Source organism: Lissotriton vulgaris, chromosome 3_1 (genome assembly GCF_964263255.1).
Source record: "Lissotriton vulgaris chromosome 3_1, aLisVul1.2, whole genome shotgun sequence".
NCBI lineage: Eukaryota > Metazoa > Chordata > Amphibia > Caudata > Salamandridae > Lissotriton > Lissotriton vulgaris.
Window position 1 is genome coordinate 955,837,239 of NC_141689.1, and position 21,157 is coordinate 955,858,395.

Genomic DNA, 21,157 nt, shown 5'->3' on the forward strand with positions numbered 1-21,157 from the left:
CTAAGGAGATCGGTGGTATCCTTCAGGTAAGTGGGCATTTCCTGCACCATTGGTCTCAAGAAGTGGTCCACGAAAGTGGAAAGGGGTTCCAGGGCTGATCCAATCCCAGAAATTATAGGGCGTCCTGGTGGCGGTCGTTGCTCTTTGTGAACCTTGGGTAAGGTATAAAAGTAAGGCATCTTGGGGTGTTCAGTGCAGAGGTATCTGGCTTCATCTGGGGTAATCCATCCTTCAGAGGAGTGAGGTAATATGAATTTTCATGGACAGTTATGTCCCCTATCGTAGACCCCAACGGCTCCATGTACGTGCTTCAAGTACATGTATGTTCCCTCCACTTTCAGCTATGAAGACACAAATACATTTGCGTCCAACGTTAACATGTCCTCTTTCAGATCCACCATGAATGGGTCGGATATTCCGTTCCTAAGTGTGCCTTGCCAACGTCTTTATATGGTGCACTTTTCATGTTTTCTAGCTCTGGCGAGTTAGGCCCTGATTTCTGCCATCGAGCCTTTTTCTGCCTTCTGTCTCTGAAAGCCGCAGCCTGCTGCTTCCTGACCCTTGACTTACTCCCTGTGTGGCGAGCGGTGCCTAGCTCGGCCTGCCTTGCCTGCCAAGACTGTATTCAACCTTCAAGTTATCTGCTCCGCTCCTCGAAAATACATTCCTGTCTAGGAGTTTAGGAAAACATCCTTCCCAGCTGCAGAGCAAAGGGCCCGGCCTCACTGTCTCCATACAAGTAATTCATAGCTCCCGTTGCCATGGTAGGCCCATGGCCCCCTTGCCTTACACGTAGACACGTAGTTGCATATGCACGCACTAGCAGTCAGTATAGAATAGCCTCTGCCCGAGAGACCTTTCCTTCTAGATAATACAGTTCCTTAAACACAAGATATAGATATGATTTGGGTTTAGGTTGTTCTGACACCCCAGACTTCTGTCTCCTCATGTAGGGCTAAATGTCAAGTCCCCTTCACCCTCCAGTTACACGTCAATTACACGTCATACTGCTGCGCGCGCATCTCTGCCATGTATTTCTGCTGACACTGCAGGATTCTTCTAGGGATCCACCCACCTGTGTTACGTTTTCAGTGACGTTGTCTAGCACACACCTTCGTGTACGCCCTTGTGCACGCCTTCTGTTACGAACACATGTTCTTATCTCGTTTCTCTCAGCTGTTACGCCTCCTGCATCAATTTCTATTGTAAATGCATTGACTATATATATGATACTCTGTTAATAAATCATTGTACATGTCCTATCCGTTCCCTTGCACATGCTACCTGGTTCGAACCAATAACCAATTCCTTTTTAAGGAATAAAACCCCTTTAAAACCTCAAATACCACGGATTCTGTCTCTTATTATTGACTGAGTTATTCTTATTGATATTTACTGCATAAATTCCGCATAGGTAATTAATATTTACCACATAATTGGCGCCCGAACAGGGACCCCTCCCCCACCCCACGCGCCAGAGGTGCGTTGCAGGCCCGGTCCCCTGCCACAGCCGTGAAGGACAACTACGCGTACCCGCAGGATTTCCTGTATCTCCCTCAGGCCAACGGAGGTGACTGAGGCTGCGATCGACACCCAGACGAGGCGGTGAGGAGTGCGGAGGATCCCGACCAGAGCCTAGCTGAGAGAGCAAAGTCCGAGGTATTTGGAGGCCCACCAGTTCCGAAGTTCCGAAGCACCTGCGTCACGAATCGAGTCGAGTCCAGGGTCCAGTCCAGTATCGAGTTTCCGAGGCCTTCTGTTCCGTGCTTCCCGGTGAGTACCGTTGCTGGGGACGCATCTAGACGAGTGCATTAATTTGTGCCCGGTCAAGACGGGGTTGGGTACACAGCCACGGTCTGCACTGTTTAGCAGTGTATCTGTACTGTTTAGCAGCATATCAAGTATGGAGGTAGCTAGTTTCATTTTAATTATTGTTGTTCGTTTTCAAAATGTTTAAATGTGTTTTAATGTCGTGGTATGAGTGATTGTTCGATCTATATTACTGTGCTCATTGTATTAATTGTGTTCAAATTCAAGTAAGTATCAAGTACCAAGTAGTACGGCTGAGACATGCCGCTATTCTCTAAACTGAGACAGATAGGAACTAGAAAAGGGATACTAGAGGAAGCTGTTCCCATTCCACCCAGGGACACTCCAGGGTACTTTATGTACCACAAGCACGGCTTAGACGCTGTATTATACCTCGACTTGTGGGTGGATTACACCAAAGATTTAGCAGAGAATCAGAGATGGCCCGCTGCAGGGACATGGGATGCCGAGTGCATCATGAGAGTAGAAGAAGCATTATGGAAAAAGAAAGCCAGACAGTCACAGAAAGATGCCATTGAATTATGGCGTAAAGAATCGCATAGACGGACAGAAAAAGCACTCAGAAAAGCAGAGAAAAGTAGAGAGGATTCAGACAAAGCCCGTGAAAATGTATTAGTTGAAGAGGGGATACGAGTAAAAACAGAACAAGTAGACCGGCAATGAAACGCTCTTATGAATGGTATGTATCCTCTCCTGGCCGAGGGTTTACCTAAGGCCACTTCGGAAATACCGAAGAATCTGCCACCTCCATTGGTCCCGACTAAAGTACGTCACAAGACCACACAAGACATATTCCTTTCTTCCTATTTAGACGATGTAGCCCCCGAATATGTTAATGTTCCGCCACCACGCACACCACCTGCTGATGGCACTCCACCGCGAGATAACCTACTGCCACTTCCGCAACATCAAATTCCTCCTCCCGTTCCACATCCCCCGCCGATTTCTCCACCCCTTCCGGCACCTATTCTCCCTACTATTAATCCACTTAATCCTTTTGGACCTGGCACTTCGGGAGGGGCAGTAGGAGGTTTTCAAACACCGCCACAATCACACCGATTGACTTATAGGGATCTAGCACAACAACGTACACCTCAAACAGCGAGTTACGACATACTTAAAGAGCCTCTTACAGACTGTAGATATGATCCCGTACCCGGTAAAGACGACAGAATGATGCTATCATCAGTGCGTCTACGACGAGTTACAAACTATCTAATGTTACTACCTGGAATGATTGATCATCTAGACAGAATATATCATTTTGTCCAAACGGGGGAAGGTCCTGAAAGTATTGGCGAGGCCATGGCATACCAGAAAGTTGACACTCAAAAAATGATATTACGTTTCTTTATAAATTGCTTGATAAGAGAACAAGATAGGCCTGGTGTAGACCAGGAAGACATGAAAGCACTGACTAAATGGGGTCAGAATATAGCAGACGGAAAACATGATAAACAGAATAGTATAGAAAATATGTATCGAAGGATACGAAAGGCAGTAGAACAAATACATGAAAGAAGACAGCCCGAAATAGAAATAGATACAGACAAGACTGAGTCCTCGGGGGAGGAGGACCAACTAGAAACGACAACAGGAACATTGCAATTACAAACTAGAGAAACGATAGCATATGTAGGTAAGGGAAGACTTTTTAATAATTCAATGCGTCCGGTACGCCCAGAAAGTAAGAGACTTTTTCAAGCAGCCATGTCAAATTCAAAGACTCCTGAACACTTATTTCAGGCTACTGATAAAATACTTCAAGAACGAATGGGGTACCATGTAATCAATTCCATGGATGAACAAGAATTAGCCAGGTCAGCAGTCCAATGGGCTGACAGTTCTGATACATATAGTGATGATGGCTTAGCACAAACATTTTTAAATCTTTCCCCTGATGAACAGAAATTAGCCGGAATATACATGATTCAGCATCTCCTTATATTGTATAAAAGCCAACATTCTGATCCAGGTCCCCTACCTGATATTTTGATAGAGCTACTCATGAATAGATAGAGAGGTCTAGGTACCGACTTAATTAAAATAATTCTAGAGCATCGGCACAGATACAGTACTTTTCTGACCACACAGTTTGTTCCAGCTCCACCTCCAGAAAGAAAAATGTATTACATAGACAGACAGAATCCTTTGCGAGAAGTACATCCAGTCAAGAATGATGATAATACTTTTAGACGTGTGTTTGTGTACACACCCATAACTAAAATGGAACTATTAGAAATGAAGAAGTTAGTGCCTAGTCATGACAAAGATCCAGCAGGTTTCCACCGTGAAATAAAAGATATGTTACTCATGGGTGATTATACCTACCCCGACATCATGAAAATATTGAAAGTATTATTGCCTGCTGGTATTTACGAGAAACTCAAGGAAAAAGAATGGGAGGTGGGAGAGGCAAAGATTGATTGGGCTGCATTAGAGAACGAAGAAAATACTCGTACCCCAGGCCTAGGGCTTGGGGACAAAATTAAAGCGTTACCAGGATTGTTAGTACAAGTCTTGCCACGTTTGTTAGCAACGAAAAAGGAGGACTGGGATGCAATCTCAGCCTGTAAACAGAAACCCGATGAAGACACTAGTGATTTTTATTCCCGATTTGAGAAATGTTTTGTTATTAATAGTGGCCTGAAACCAAGTAGCGAGTCATATCCACATCTTTTTGTATCTAAATTGGTCGAAAATTCCCTGCCCCAAGTTAAGAATCGTGTTCTGAAAGTCGAGAGCACATGGCAAGCTAACACGCCTTCACAAATGTTACAAATGTTACAGTACCACCAGAATAGAATTAGAGAAGAACATGATCACGAACAAAGACGTATGAAAGACACAAAAATGAAAATGTTAGTTGCTCAGTCAGTCCCAGCTGACGGCCAGAAAAAGGGTATGACACAGTCCAGTAATTCAGCAGCTCCTGTTAAAGGGATATGCAACTATTGTAAACAGCCAGGTCACTATGTAAACGATTGTGCAGTTTTGAAACATAATATATCAACAAGTAAAACTAAAGAAAGGCCGCGTCCTCCTAGACAGGACCAGGCCCAAACACAAGTACCACAGAATATCCAGCCTATGCAAGCTTCACAACAGACAGTACAGACCGTAGCCGTGCCACAGCCACAGCCCATTGCCGCAACACAACATGCAACACAACAGATGTACCAGTATGCGCAAACTGATTATCCCAATTACCAGCGATACACATGAAACAGCCTAGAGAGGGAAGTTGGCTTGCCTCTTATTGAGGTTCCTGTAGATCAAGAGGGTCCTTATGTACACAGTCAAGTGTTAGGAAAAGATAGGAAGTTCTTGATTGATACAGGGGCAAGCAGGACAACTATAAGTCATGACGAGGTTCCAGGGGCACCCCTCTCAGGCGCACAGAATGTTTCCCTTGGATTTTCAGGCAAACCTATTGTAAATGAAGTATCACAACCAGTACCACTTTTAGTTGGTCCATTGTCTCGCACGACAGACTTGTTGTTAACGAAATCATGTCCAGAAAACTTGTTAGGTATCAAGACACTGAAAGCTCTAGGAGCTGTGATATGTTGCTCTCCGGAAGGAGTGAGACTGTTTTTACGTGACTTTAAGGGTCACTATGTGTTGAGAGATATTGATCCCAGACTACAGAGCGTTCCTGCACATTTATGGGCACAAGGCCCCACTGATGTAGGTTGTATGCACATTACACCATATCGAGTCACACTTAGACCAGGAGTAGTCTTACCACGAATCCGACAATACAAGCTACCACCAGATGCTATAGCGGCTTTACTGAAAATCATTGACGAGCTCATTGCACAAGGAGTGGTTGTAGAAACCGACTCGAATTTATGTAACTCCCCCATCATTCCAATTCTTAAACGTACTGATCCAAATGCACCCCCAGTTTATCGATTAGTTATCGATCTGCGCGAGTTGAATAAATGCATCGTACCACAGTATCCTGTGGTCCCAGATATCTCGTCTTTATTGACTGCCATTGATTCCAAAGCCACGTTCTTTACTGTAATAGATCTGAAGAACGCCTTCTTTAGCGTCCCCATTGATCCGGAAAGCCAATACCTTTTCGGATTCTGTCTAAATGGACGAAGCTTCAAATTTGCACGCGCACCTCAAGGATTCACAGAAAGCCCCAGCATCTATAGTCAAGCACTGAAAAGACAACTAGACAGTATACACATGCCTGACAACACTGCTCTGTTACAGTATGTCGATGATCTACTGATCACCGCCCGCAGCGAACCCGAATGTGAGCAAGCGTCACTGACGGTTTTGCATTTCCTGGCTGACAAGGGACACAAGGTGTCCCCGTCGAAGCTACAATTCTGTGTTCAGCAAGTTGTTTACCTTGGGCACTTGCTGACCAAAGGGGGGAGACTGCTAACACCTGACCGCATTCAGTTAATTGTAAACATGTCACAACCCAAGACACAAAAGGAGGTACGGGCCTTTATAGGCCTCACTTCTTACTGTAGACAATGGATCCCTCAGTATGCATTTCTAGCCAAACCACTCATACAGTTGACAACCCAGGAGGCAGCGACATCGACTGTCCTCCCTTGGACTCAGGAACACACACAAGCTTTTGAGGACTTAAAGAAAGCCTTATGTCAAGCACCAGTTTTAGCGACACCATGTTATAGCAAGCCTTTTACACTTTTTGTCACAGAACGTGAAGGTACTGCATTGTCAGTACTCACTCAGGATCAAGCAGGTGCATACAAACCGTGTGCTTACTTTTCTAGTACATTGGATCCAGTAGCCCAGGCTCTGCCTGCGTGCTTGAAATCAGTAGCAGCAACAGCCCTAGCAATCAGACAAAGTGATTCCATAGTGCTAGGACATCAGTTGACAGTACAAGTTCCACACTCCGTGGAAGTTCTTTTAAACCGAACACAGACTCAGCACTTGACTATAGCAAGACTGACAGGTTATGAATTGACATTGTTTCAGCCACACATAGAAATCAGACGCTGCAACACATTGAACCCTGCTACACTTTTGCCATTAAGTGAGACAGACCCATTGGCACATGATTGTATTGAGGTCATTACCATTACGACGAAACCCAGACAAGACTTGACAGACACCGCATTACCAGATCCAGACCTGACACTTTATGTGGATGGTTCATGCATGAGAACAAGTACAGGGGACTTAGTGGCAGCCTACGCAGTCACGACAGAAACTGAAGTCATAGAAACAAATTGTATTGACATCTTGTCAGCTCAAGCAGAAGAGCTCATTGCTCTGACCCAAGCCTGTATTCTAGCCAAGAATAAGAAAGTTAACATATACACAGATTCCCATTATGCATTCGGAGTCGTACACGACTTTGGTGTCCTGTGGCGAGAGAGAGGTTTTTTGACCTCTCACGGAGCCAAAATTCAGCACGGTTCCCTCATCCGAACTCTGTTAGATGCAATACATCTGCCTGCAGCAATATCTATCATGAAGTGCAAGGCACATACCAAAGTCACAGATATCATTTCCCAGGGTAACGACCTGGCAGACCGCACAGCTAAACATACAGCTCAGACTCAGACTCACACAACTGACTCGACAATAGTTCAGACACCGACACATTGCATGACAGTGAAGGATCCCGCCCTAGATGTAATTGATATACAGACACATGCTACACCGGACGAAATCAAGAAATGGACTGAACTAGGAGGGGTCCAGACAGATCAGGGATGGATGACGAAGGGAAAATCTACATGGTTTCTCCCCGACTCTATGGTCCAAGTAATCATTAACACAGTACACAGTCCTGCACATTTAGGAGAAAAAGCTATGTTAGACAGTATTCAAAACATCTGGTTTAATAAACATTTACGAGCAGCAGCCAAACAGAAAGTGCGTACTTGCATGATATGTTGTCAGTTCAACCCAGGTAGAAGCATTCCCGTAGAGCAAGGTGGATTTCATCCTCCCGATCACCCTTTTGAAGTCCTTCAGATGGATTATATCCAGATGGAACGTTGTCGAGGATTCAAATATGTCCTCGTAGTTGTCTGTGCACTTTCCCGTTGGACAGAAGCATATCCAGTCCCAGATTACACTGCTCCGACCACTGCCAAACAGCTGGTTCGTGAATTTTTCCCCAGATATGGTTTGCCCCGCATCGTATACTCCGATAATGGTCAGCCATTCTCGTCCGAGCTGATGAAACAGGTATCTCTCCTGCTCGGCTACCAGTGGAAGTTCCATTGTGTCCGACATCCCGAGGCAGCAGGCCTCGTGGAACGCCATAATCAGACTCTGAAAATTCGTCTTGCCAAGATTTGTAGAGAGAAAGGAGTCGACTGGATAGTAGCTTTGCCAGTCGCACTCTTCTATATGAGAATGGTCGCACACTCCAGAACAGGGCTATCCCCGTACGAGGTGGTCTTTGGTAGGCCACCGAATATGTGGGGGACGCCTTTGCCAAGAAAAATTACCGATGTCGATTGTAATATGCTGACAGATTACCTTTCCTCCTTGATGTCTGCACTCCAATCATGTCGTTCACAGGTTGCTGCAGCCTTTCCCGACAACACCGATGTAAAGCCACATGGGATCATTCCGGGGGACCTTGTACTCGTCAGGAACTTTGATCGGAGGAGTCCGCTGGAGCCCCGTTGGCAGGGGCCGAAACTTGTCCTGCTAACCACGAGGACTGCGATCAAGGTCGAGGGCCGCAAAGGGTGGCTCCACTCCAGCCACGTCAAGATATTTCATGGACTGCTTCCAGTTACAGACTCTCAGCCCTCCCCCTCTGAGGACTGCCCAGATTTCAGTGACTCTAAACTTCCCCTGATAGAGAAAACTCCGTCCGAGGAGTATAAATCCAAATTGAGGTCTAGCAAGTCAGACAGTTTAATTGTTTAAGTCCTCCCCTAGGTGAATCGGTTAGACGAGTTTCTGACATGTATCCCCTAGACCCCAACAGAGAGAGAGATAGACAGAAACAGCTCAAGAAACATGAATATTGTAAATCTCTTCGCAGCCACTGCATTGTGACACTATTGATTATGTTTTTTCTAAGTCTTATGATTATTGCTGCATGTGTACTGTTGCATGTATACTACCCTATTTTCAAACATGCACATTCCTCTTCAAATGACACTGTCGAGCACTCTTTCAGTGAACTGCCCCCGCACGAACTATCTTATCGACTTGCGCTGCGCAACAACACATTCATTAGCATGTTACATCATTCCCATCAGACCAGCAATGCTATCAATTGTTGGATATGTGGCCGACTCCCTCCCTATCAGAAATACAAGGGAGTTCTGCCTCTTTCTCCGTACCCGTTCACACATAATGGTTCATGTGGTGCATGGTTTAGTTTAATTAATTCCTTAGATTCAGATTCCGTAGTTTACCAGGGCAACTGGGTATGGGGAAATCTGAACACAGTTCTGCATAGAGTATGTTTCCCTGACAAGGAGGGTCTTCCCAAGAGAACAGGAACTGATCTAGAAAATGAAGTATATGGATTAGGTAATTTTACACTTAACCTCATGATTCTGAATGTTGAATCCGAATCCGAACCAGTCTTGCCTGCTATGTCCGTACTACCAGTTAAAGGTGAATTATGTGTCAGAAAGAATGGTTCAGTACACCTGGGTCATAGTAAATGTACTACTGTGATCGAATTCAGTGATAAGGGCAAGTCTACATTTAAAGCTTCACGTCATTCTTACTTCGTTTGTGGTCATACCGCATATACACGTTTACCTCTAGATTGGGATGGCACCTGTTACATTGCATTCCTTCTGCCACCCGTTTTCCTAGCCCCTCCTGATTATCATAGGGACATCCATCTAGTACACAATAGACCACAGAGAGATCTCCCGATTGTCGACTATACTGAAACGGCATGGGAGCAGTATACAGATTTCAATAAAGGTTTCTTTCCCTACTTAGGTACTGTCTTTAATAGTAAACTGATACGAAAATTAACTAGAACCCTTGAAGCAGTAGTGAATGAAACTACATCCGCCCTAGGTAACTTAACAGAGGAGCAGTCTGCTATGCGGATTGTTGTTCTTCAGAATCGTCTCGTCCTTGACGTCATCCTGGCCGATAGGGGCGGAGCCTGTAGAGTCATCGGATCGAGCTGCTGTGTTTTCATTCCACAAAGCGCACCATCAGTATATAGAGCCATTACTCGTCTTCACAAGATTGCAAGTCAGATACACCAGAATCCAGGCACCTGGACTTGGTCAGGTTGGTTCTGGAGCGTGTTATAGGCCTGGGGATGGAAGATCCTATCCTTCCTAGGTATTGCCCTTCTCATAGTATTCAGTTGTTGCCTATGTTTGCAATGTGGGCCAGCGATTTGCGGCTTGTGCGCCACATCATGTATTCCTCATTCAAGTCCTCATTCAAAACGCCGTAAGAAGAAAGAAGAGCAAATGATGTTACATGAACAGATTGATAGATTAATGAGGATTGATATATCATGAAGGGTCCGTAGGGGACAAGGAGGGAATGAGGTAATATGAATTTTCATGGACAGTTATGTCCCCTATCGTAGACCCCAACGGCTCCATGTACGTGCTTCAAGTACATGTATGTTCCCTCCACTTTCAGCTATGAAGACACAAATACATTTGCGTCCAACGTTAACATGTCCTCTTTCAGATCCACCATGAATGGGTCGGATATTCCGTTCCTAAGTGTGCCTTGCCAACGTCTTTATATGGTGCACTTTTCATGTTTTCTAGCTCTGGCGAGTTAGGCCCTGATTTCTGCCATCGAGCCTTTTTCTGCCTTCTGTCTCTGAAAGCCGCAGCCTGCTGCTTCCTGACCCTTGACTTACTCCCTGTGTGGCGAGCGGTGCCTAGCTCGGCCTGCCTTGCCTGCCAAGACTGTATTCAACCTTCAAGTTATCTGCTCCGCTCCTCGAAAATACATTCCTGTCTAGTAGTTTAGGAAAACATCCTTCCCAGCTGCAGAGCAAAGGGCCCGGCCTCACTGTCTCCATACAAGTAATTCATAGCTCCCGTTGCCATGGTAGGCCCATGGCCCCCTTGCCTTACACGTAGACACGTAGTTGCATATGCACGCACTAGCAGTCAGTATAGAATAGCCTCTGCCCGAGAGACCTTTCCTTCTAGATAATACAGTTCCTTAAACACAAGATATAGATATGATTTGGGTTTAGGTTGTTCTGACACCCCAGACTTCTGTCTCCTCATGTAGGGCTAAATGTCAAGTCCCCTTCACCCTCCAGTTACACGTCAATTACACGTCATACTGCTGCGCGCGCATCTCTGCCATGTATTTCTGCTGACACTGCAGGATTCTTCTAGGGATCCACCCACCTGTGTTACGTTTTCAGTGACGTTGTCTAGCACACACCTTCGTGTACGCCCTTGTGCACGCCTTCTGTTACGAACACATGTTCTTATCTCGTTTCTCTCAGCTGTTACGCCTCCTGCATCAATTTCTATTGTAAATGCATTGACTATATATATGATACTCTGTTAATAAATCATTGTACATGTCCTATCCGTTCCATTGCACATGCAACCTGGTTCGAACCAATAACCAATTCCTTTTCAAGGAATAAAACCCCTTTAAAACCTCAAATACCACGGATTCTGTCTCTTATTATTGACTGAGTTATTCTTATTGATATTTACCGCATAAATTCCGCATAGGTAATTAATATTTACCACAGGAGGCTTCTTCCACCATAGCTTTAATGCTTGATTTAAGTTCATCTGTCGGATCGTGATTCAGAGGGGTGTAGGATTGTCTCATGTTGAGTTGTCTAAGGCATTCAGCTCTATAGACTCTTGTGTCCATCACAACAATCGATCCACCCTTATCAGCTGGCTTTATTATTAAGTCCTTATTATCCGTCAAGGACTTAAGCGCTAGGTGGAGAGTTTTAGGCAAGTTCTGAAAGACTCTATGGTTGGTACTGAAGAGATCATCCATTTCTTTTTCTAAGGCTTGTTCATAGGCCAGTACTTGGGGAGGCATGAGGTGAGTGGGGGGAGTGAAAGTGGACTTACACTTAAGCCCGGTGTTGATATCTTCTTCACTCTGTGTATTCGCTTCTTTGTCCGCGAAAAAGAAGTGTAGTCTAATTTTTCTGAGAAACCTGGCTAATTCTAGCCGGGTTTCAAACTCATCACTGTGGTGAGTAGGCACAAAGCCTAGACCTTTATTTAGGGCCTCTTCCTCTTGCTGGGTCAGTACATGGCTGCTCAGATTGATGACTATACTGGAGCTGCACTGCTCTGTCCGGTCTCCTTGTTCTTCGCTGAGTTGCTCCTCAGGGTCCGCCCTTCTGTTGATGTTGATGGGGGGCTGAAATGAACTTGAGGCTGTGTGTTCCCTCTCTTCCTGCCTCGAGATCTGCCCCGGCCAAACCCTAAAAAAGGCTGCCCGTTGTAGTTGTTTGCTTGAAAGTTACTGGGGAAGTTCGGCATATTTGGTGCCATTGGCTGTTGGAAGGGGCCTGGTTGTTGTGGCGGGAAAAAGGGTTGCATGCCCCCAAAATGCCAAGGATGGGGTGCCCACCATTGTTGGTGCTGGTTGCCTCTCCAGTTATATCTGAAATTCCTTTTGCCTTGGCCTCGACCTCGTGAATAGGAGTTGTCACTGCCTGTGTCACTCCCAGACGAGTTGTCGCCGGAACTAGATGTACTATAAGAAGATCCCTTTCTGCGGGCATTAGTGCCATAGTCTGGGGGAGTGTAGGTATCACTAGAGTACGGATAAATTTTCTCGAACTGGAACTTATCAAGGTCTTTCTTAAATTTATCCATCTTTACCGACAGTGTGTGTTCTCTAAAGTCTCTGTTATTTTTATTCGTGTCGTCTAGATTCTTGCCAAAGACCTTAGGGGCTATTGTAGTTTTGATTTTGGACTCCAGGATTTGAATTTCTATGAGCATAGTATCCGCTATGCGTTTCGAGGTTTGGATAATCAAAATCAGCCAGTCTCTGGTACACCTCCATGCGATCAATGCCCAGTTTTTTAGGAACTCTCTATCATTGAGAAATAATCTGGGTGTGTTGGTTACTATGAGACCGGTGGGTGCACAGTCATTCCGTAGATATTGGGCCATGATTGTGCCATGTGTAGCTGTCCGAGTTTGTGATTTCTTTAAGACTAACAGTTTGCCCCAATCATCCTCACTCGCAGTGACCACAGACCCGGATGACTCTGTCAGGTCAGGGTGATCTGCCAGAGCTGCCAGGAGATCAGCATCTGAGAAGGATAAGCCATGATTCTCGGCCATAGCAGAGGAGAAAATGTTCCGTTGGTTGTGCAAAAAATGATCTAGAGTGGCAAAAAAGTTCAAATCACAACTGCGTGATGAACCACTACTACGATACAAAGGATTCGTAGGGAAGAAAAGGTCCGCAGTTAAAAAACTGCACTAAGACAAAAGAACAATACGGTAGAGGAGGACCTAGGGGAAGTTTAAAGACCAAGCTCTGGGTACTATCCCCCACAGGAACTAGTATACAACAGAAGTACCAGAGGGTCTAAGAAAATGTGCCCAAAAGTACAGAAAACTAACCAGGGGCCCTCTATTTCTCACAGGTTGTGTCACAGAAAGCTCTCCAAGGGTAGGAAAAAATACCCATCAGTCACCATTCGGATCCGCCCTTCATCATTTGGGATTTTATCCGTACCACCCGTCAGAGGTTATAAGTGCTCTACCTGGAGGTTAACCCGGTGGTAGGGGGTACCTTCCGTCGGTATAAGAGACGACAGTGTGGTATGCCACTTGATGGTGGTGAGTGGCTGTCAAAGTGGGACTGGGGTGTGCAGTGCAGAAAAGGTGTGGGGAAAAAAGAAACCAAGAAAAAAGTGTGTTTTAAAATTGGTTTAGAAAAAGCACTAGATAATAGTTTATTCCAGGTGTGCTTAACATACCAATGTTAAAAACAGTGCAACCGCAAGTTGTCCAATTATGTAGACAGCCTATGGTAAGTGTGGTCAACTAGTTTCAGCAATATGAGGACTATTGCGTCCTAGCTTTCATCAGGACCAAATTCGCAACAAGTACTACTGCACCAAAAGAGAAGTGAATAGAAATAAAACTTGACACCAAAGAAACATAAACAAGTGCACTTGGTCACCTGAATGCTCTGGGTGCCCTTACAGTCTGTGCATGTCACTGAAAAGACAAGAAAAATAGAGGAGGTATAGCTATCAATACAAAAAGGGCCAAGCAGTGAAGCCATTAGTTATGGTTTAAACTGATACACAAAAAGTGGTATTTTTAGATAAAGCACCTAAAGGGTGCAAACACAGATTAAATCCATGTGGAGCGAAATTTCTGATGCCAAGTATCTTAGAGCTCTTACCTAAATCTGTAAGGCAGGCTAGCCTCACCCCACCTGGCAGAGGCTCAGGGAAAGATGAAGCACCGCTCTAAAAAACATGTAGGGCACATGTTAAAACATAAACTGCACAAAACAGAACAGGACTCCTCTCCCAAACCACAGCCGGGACTACATGGTCTTGTTGACCCTCAGAAATGATGTCAATATCTAAGGAGAGACTCCATCTGAGTGAGGACCGGATGAAAAAAGGGTTCACAGAAAGACAAACGAGCGCAAGGGTTCATCTTACCTGACCGTCGGTACTCCAAACCGGCGTCCTAGCTGTCTGGGGAGGTACCGACAGCCAGCGTTAGGTCGTATATAAACCCTGCAGCCATTGGTTTTGACATCACGTGGGGCTTTCTATGGCGCCTATGATAAGATAACCCCACCTCGAGTGTTAAACGCCCACTTGTTTACAGAACGGAGAAAGCGTCATGATGTTGACATCAGTGGGCAGGCGGGGAGGTAGATAGTAACCGCGTTGCTACTGGGCGCGCAATCGCATTAGGCATTGTATTGCGTCTCGCGATTGGACGCCGGTCACGTGGGGCATTGAACGCGTCTCTTGGTAGACTGTGATCGCGTCTTGCGATTGGACGCCGGTCACGTGGGGCGTTGTTCGTGTCTCTCGATAGGCTGTAATGCAGGCTAAATTGTAATACTATGCTTGGGTATGTCGTCACGTAGTCAAGGCGACGGGGGCAAACAAAGTGAAAACTAACAGCGTTTACTGAATGAAAAATAAGACGCTGGCGGGCAACAAATGAAAGCACAGAGATCTCACCTAATGGAGTATGTTTATAGACTTAGGGTCAGGAAGAGAACGTTACTGAAACCTCAGAAAAGGGAATAGATATCTGCTACCTGTAGCCTGGTCGTAAGGAAATCCACAGTATACAGGGGGAGAGAATAATGGAAATAATGCATATCTATCTCACCACTGTTGAGCTGGAGCAATCAACCTCCATTAGTGGCCAGGGCTACATAAATGAAAAGAAGTCTGGTAAGGCAAAGGTCTAATTAATGGAATCAGTTACAGTGAAGACCACGGGATGTCGTCGTTCAGACCTCCTTTATGGGTTTTCAGTTTAAGTACCCATCTTTGTTCTTTTTTCAATAGGTAGCTGGCTACATCTGATGTGTGAGTGGGTATGAACGGTTGTTCCAGAACCGTCCACTGAAATTCAGTGGCTAGATGTTTGGCTTCCAGGAAGTGGGCAGTGAGTTTTGTCGTGTGGCGTGGGTCGAGCGAGAGTTGCCTCGAATTCTTGGGCTGGTTAAACAGCAGGAATAACTACCTGAAATTCACCATTGAGATCGGTCAATTGCATCTAGCCTTCCTCGATCTCTTGATCACAGCAGGACCTGACGGCCTACAATCAGAACTTTATAGGAAACCCATTGCAAGGAACTCTCTATTGCTGTTCGACAGTAACCACCCCCGAGCACTGAGGGAGAGCCTCCCCTTCAGCCTGTTTCTAAGGGTACAGAGGAACTGCTCCACAAGATCAGCTTTCAACAAACACTCACATGATCTGAGTAAACAACTTGTGGCACGTAAATATCCTCCTAAACTTGTGAAAAGGTCCATGAAAAGGGCAATGAACAACAATCGGGAAGCCTTATTAGAACCAAGACCTCCTAAGCCGGACCTAGACCGTCTTACCTTCGTCCACACTTTTGGTAGCCTTTCAAACCGCATTCAGAGTGCGGTCAAAAAACACTGGCCGATTCTTAATTCCGGGCGCCTCAACCTTCCACGGCCCATGGTCTCCTTCAAAAGGGGCCCTAATCTGAGGGACAGACTTGTGCACACCAGGCCACGCGATGAGATGCCCAGAGCTGTGGGCACCCTTTGGGACCTTCCACCTGTCCAGGGACATCATCCATGCGGCAACTGCCAGGTTTGTGCACAGACAAAGAAGTCCTTGGAAATAGACATAGGTACCACCAGACCATGGAAGCAAGTAAAGTTCACTAATTGTAATAGTGACCATGTGATATACCTAATTACTTGTCCTTGTGGTTACAGGTATGTGGGTATGACCACACGCAAGGTCCGCATACGGATATCTGAACACAAGAGCACGATCCGGTGTGCGAGACAAGCCACTAAACTCACTGCCCACTTCCTGGAAGCCAAACATCTAGCCACTGAATTTCAGTGGACGGTTCTGGAACAACCGTTCATACCCACTCACACATCAGATGTAGCCAGCTACCTATTGAAAAAAGAACAAAGATGGGTACTTAAACTGAAAACCCATAAAGGAGGTCTGAACGACGACATCCCGTGGTCTTCACTGTAACTGATTCCATTAATTAGACCTTTGCCTTACCAGACTTCTTTTCATTTATGTAGCCCTGGCCACTAATGGAGGTTGATTGCTCCAGCTCAACAGTAGTGAGATAGATATGCATTATTTCCATTATTCTCTCCCCCTGTATACTGTGGATTTCCTTACGACCAGGCTACAGGTAGCAGATATCTATTCCCTTTTCTGAGGTTTCAGTAACGTTCTCTTCCTGACCCTAAGTCTATAAACATACTCCATTAGGTGAGATCTCTGTGCTTTCATTTGTTGCCCGCCAGAGTCTTATTTTTTATTCAGTAAACGCTGTTAGTTTTCACTTTGTTTGCCCCCGTCGCCTTGACTACGTGACGACATACCCAAGCATAGTATTACAATTTAGCCTGCATTACAGCCTATCGAGAGACACGAACAACGCCCCACGTGACCGGCGTCCAATCGCAAGACGCGATCACAGTCTACCAAGAGACGCGTTCAATGCCCCACGTGACCGGCGTCCAATCGCGAGACGCAATACAATGCCTAATGCGATTGCGCGCCCAGTAGCAACGCGGTTACTATCTACCTCCCCGCCTGCCCACTGATGTCAACATCATGACGCTTTCTCCGTTCTGTAAACAAGTGGGCGTTTAACACTCGAGGTGGGGTTATCTTATCATAGGTGCCATAGAAAGCCCCACCTGATGTCAAAACCAATGGCTGCAGGGTTTATATACGACCTAACGCTGGCTGTCGGTACCTCCCCAGACGGCTAGGACGCCGGTTTGGAGTACCGACGGTCAGGTAAGATGAGCCCTTGCGCTCGTTTGTCTTTCTGTGAACCTTTTTTCATCCGGTCCTCACTCAGATGGAGTCTCTCCTTAGATATTGACATCATTTCTGAGGGTCAACAAGACCATGTAGTCCCGGCTGTGGTTTGGGAGAGGAGTCCTGTTCTGTTTTGTGCAGTTTATGTTTTAACATGTGCCCTACATGTTTTTTAGAGCGGTGCTTCATCTTTCCCTGAGCCTCTGCCAGGTGGGGTGAGGCTAGCCTGCCTTACAGATTTAGGTAAGAGCTCTAAGATACTTGGCATCAGAAATTTCGCTCCACATGGATTTAATCTGTGTTTGCACCCTTTAGGTGCTTTATCTAAAAATACCACTTTTTGTGTATCAGTTTAAACCATAACTAATGGCTTCACTGCTTGGCCCTTTTTGTATTGATAGCTATACCTCCTCTATTTTTCTTGTCTTTTCAGTGACATGCACAGACTGTAAGGGCACCCAGAGCATTCAGGTGACCAAGTGCACTTGTTTATGTTTCTTTGGTGTCAAGTTTTATTTCTATTCACTTCTCTTTTGGTGCAGTAGTACTTGTTGCGAATTTGGTCCTGATGAAAGCTAGGACGCAATAGTCCTCATATTGCTGAAACTAGTTGACCACACTTACCATAGGCTGTCTACATAATTGGACAACTTGCGGTTGCACTGTTTTTAACATTGGTATGTTAAGCACACCTGGAATAAACTATTATCTAGTGCTTTTTCTAAACCAATTTTAAAACACACTTTTTTCTTGGTTTCTTTTTTCCCCACACCTTTTCTGCACTGCACACCCCAGTCCCACTTTGACAGCCACTCACCACCATCAAGTGGCATACCACACTGTCGTCTCTTATAGCGACGGAAGGTACCCCCCACCACCGGGTTAACCTCCAGGTAGAGCACTTATAACCTCTGACGGGTGGTACGGATAAAATCCCAAATGATGAAGGGCGGATCCGAATGGTGACTGATGGGTATTTTTTCCTACCCTTGGAGAGCTTTCTGTGACACAACCTGTGAGAAATAGAGGGCCCCTGGTTAGTTTTCTGAGTCTCTGTTGTTGCCGTACGCCAGTGACCTCGTGACCCCGACGTTACGCTGCACGAGGAGCGAGGAGCGAGGAGAAGCAGCAGCTGCGGACTGAAGCGACCCACTGAAATCGCGGTCAAATCGCGGTAAAATCGCGGCAAAATCGCGGTAAAATCGCGGCAAAATCGCGGCGGACAGCCGACGTTACACTGCGCTACGAGGAGTGAGGAGAAGCGGCGGCTGCGGGCTGAGGCGACCCGCTGAACTGTGAAATTGCGGCAGGGTCGCGGTGGAGCCGCGAGCTGAGTGTAAATCTCTCTCTGCGAGGGGGGCAAGAGGAAAGTGAAAAGGAGCGTGGAGCGTGGTGACAGGAGAGCGCCTGTGTGACCCGTGAGTCCAGGCAGCGCCCCCACCCCCCTGTGCGTGAGTCTTGGCGAGGCCTCTTGTAGCAAAAGCAGCTGCGGCTGGGAGAGTTGGAGAATTGACTGATACCCCCCCCCTCCCCTCCCCCACGCCTGATATAAGAGGTGGCTAAGAGAGCAGCTTGCTTGTAAATAGCAACAGGAGAAAGCCTTTCGTTACTTCTTCACTAAATCCTATGAACCCTCATATAAGCTGAGGGTGTGGAGGTAGGAATTTTGAACAATTTGGTGCATACTCTAATCATCCATGGACAAATAACATTTCAAGGAGGAGTTGAGAAGGGCACGGGTCACGAGAAAAGGTTCAAGGCACAACAGAGGTAAGTGGAAGTAAATTTTATATTAAAACTAGAGATCTATCTAAACTAAATTGTTCTGACCAGAAGCGCCTAAGGGGAAGTGCTTAAAGACTAAAATGGCACCACGGAAAAATAAAAGCACAGTAGGAGCAATAAGGAACGCTAAATCTAACAGCGATGATAGACAAGAGGACCAAGAGAGCTTGACATCACCAGGAGTCAAGGAAAAATCTAAGCGTTCGCAAAGGACCAAAGAGAAAACCCCCAATGAAACCCCACAGGGAGGAAGTAAGGGGAGCGTAGCGTCCCATACAATCAAAGAATTTGTGGGAAAGCATTTTAAAAAGGTTTTCTCACCGGCTAAAGTCTTGTCTACCGAAGAAGAGGAGGATCTATGGAAAGAGGGCACGTCCTTGATATTTGACGACGGGTTGGTAAACTCCATAGGTCTGGTTGACCGCTCAGTGCAGTCCCTATTAATTCAAAATGGGACATTAATGTCACCACGACTTTCTTCTTCCCCGCAATTATTAAAACAGATATCGGAGGAGGTAGTTAACTTGGACATAAGGCATAATGATGAAAGATCCCCAAGCCTAGTCGGAAGTTTTGCGGGTTCAGAAAAGCTGCTTTTTTCAAGAGGCAATGACATTGTAGAAATGGATAAAAATGTTGACACAAATGGTGAAAACCAAAACTCGGAGATAAATTTGGAGACATCAGAAACTCCAGCATCTTCAATCTTGGAACTGATGATAATGGTGCAAAAATCACTACAAGGACTATTAGAAGTAACAATGTTAAACCATGATGTTCTGAAAAGCCAAAAAATGCACCTGTCTAAAATTGAGGGGGAATTACATGGCATTAGGGAACAAATGCCCGCAATGCTAAGACCCGTCGTAGAACTGGGGGTTACGGGGCAAGGGAGGGAAGGGGGTGAGGAAGTTGGAATCCTAAATCCCCAATCAGCAAGCCAAGTTGAAATAGCCCACTTGAGGGAACAACAAGTCTATGTGTCAAGATGGCCAATGCTGGTAAAAAGAAGAGGTGAGCATAGGAACTATTGCGTATTAAAGAGAGGAAAAGTGGTAAGAAGGGGAGGGAAAGAAAAGATGAGTAAAAGTGTGACAAAAAATTACCAAGAAAGGTATGAGATAACAGAAGCAGTAGGAAAAGATCCCAAGTCCCAGACTCACAAAAAGATTAAGGAATCCAGATTAATTGGAACAAGCTCAGAAATGTGTGGCAGGAAGTTAGCAAATGAGGGAAGCAGTGGTAAGAAACAATCGCACCAGGAAAAGGTGGAAAATAATATAAGACAGACGGCCACTGAGCAAATGAGTACACCCGCCCGGAAGGTCCCAGCAAAAAAGAAGGTATATTGGGTAGGTAGCCCGGTGGAGGTTCGAAAAATTAACAATGAACAAAAACAGGGGAAAGTTAAGTTGGGAGAAGAGATGGATCAAGGAAACAAGTTACTCTACTTTGAACAAGTAAAATGGGGAAGGGGTGGAAAAAAAGTAAAAAAGAGCGACCATCTAAATAGGTCTCACCTCCTTAACATTTTTGCGCACTGCCCAAATTTAAAAAGCATAGGCACAGAGGATCTGAGACAGGTGGGATTTCAGGCAAATGGTGATGGTAGGGAAGTTACTAAGGTACAGTTTTATTCTGCTCTGGCCTTAACGGCAATAATAAATGCAGAGCAGGAGATCCAAAAAGAGGGGATCAGGCTAGTGCCCAAAGAAGAGTTAGTACAAGATCGGATGGTGCCTCAGCAGAGATCTTTCCTAAAGCACCATGCGGGGTTACTTAAGAGACAAGTGAAGCTACCAGGAAGGGATAGGGAACAAGGGCGGGAAAATCTTAATATAGTGATAAATAATTCAGACCTAGTGGAGTCTTGGAAAAATTGGAGCAATATTGAAAGTCCGGCAGGCCCCTCACAAAGTTATAGGGAGGAATCTGTAATCTATGACCACCTAAGTGATGTAGAATAGGTTAAGGGGCAGCCACGGAGCATATGCATGGTCTCTTGGAACATAAATGGGATGGGTACCCAAGTAAAACGGGAAGCTTTG

General features: G+C 45.6%; 1 protein-coding gene across 1 annotated transcript in view; it reads left to right on the forward strand.

Moving 5' to 3' along the window:
* Positions 1-21,157, forward strand: part of LOC147727266 (uncharacterized) — a 734,797-nt gene that overhangs the window by 497,034 nt on the left and 216,606 nt on the right. The window lies entirely within an intron of this gene.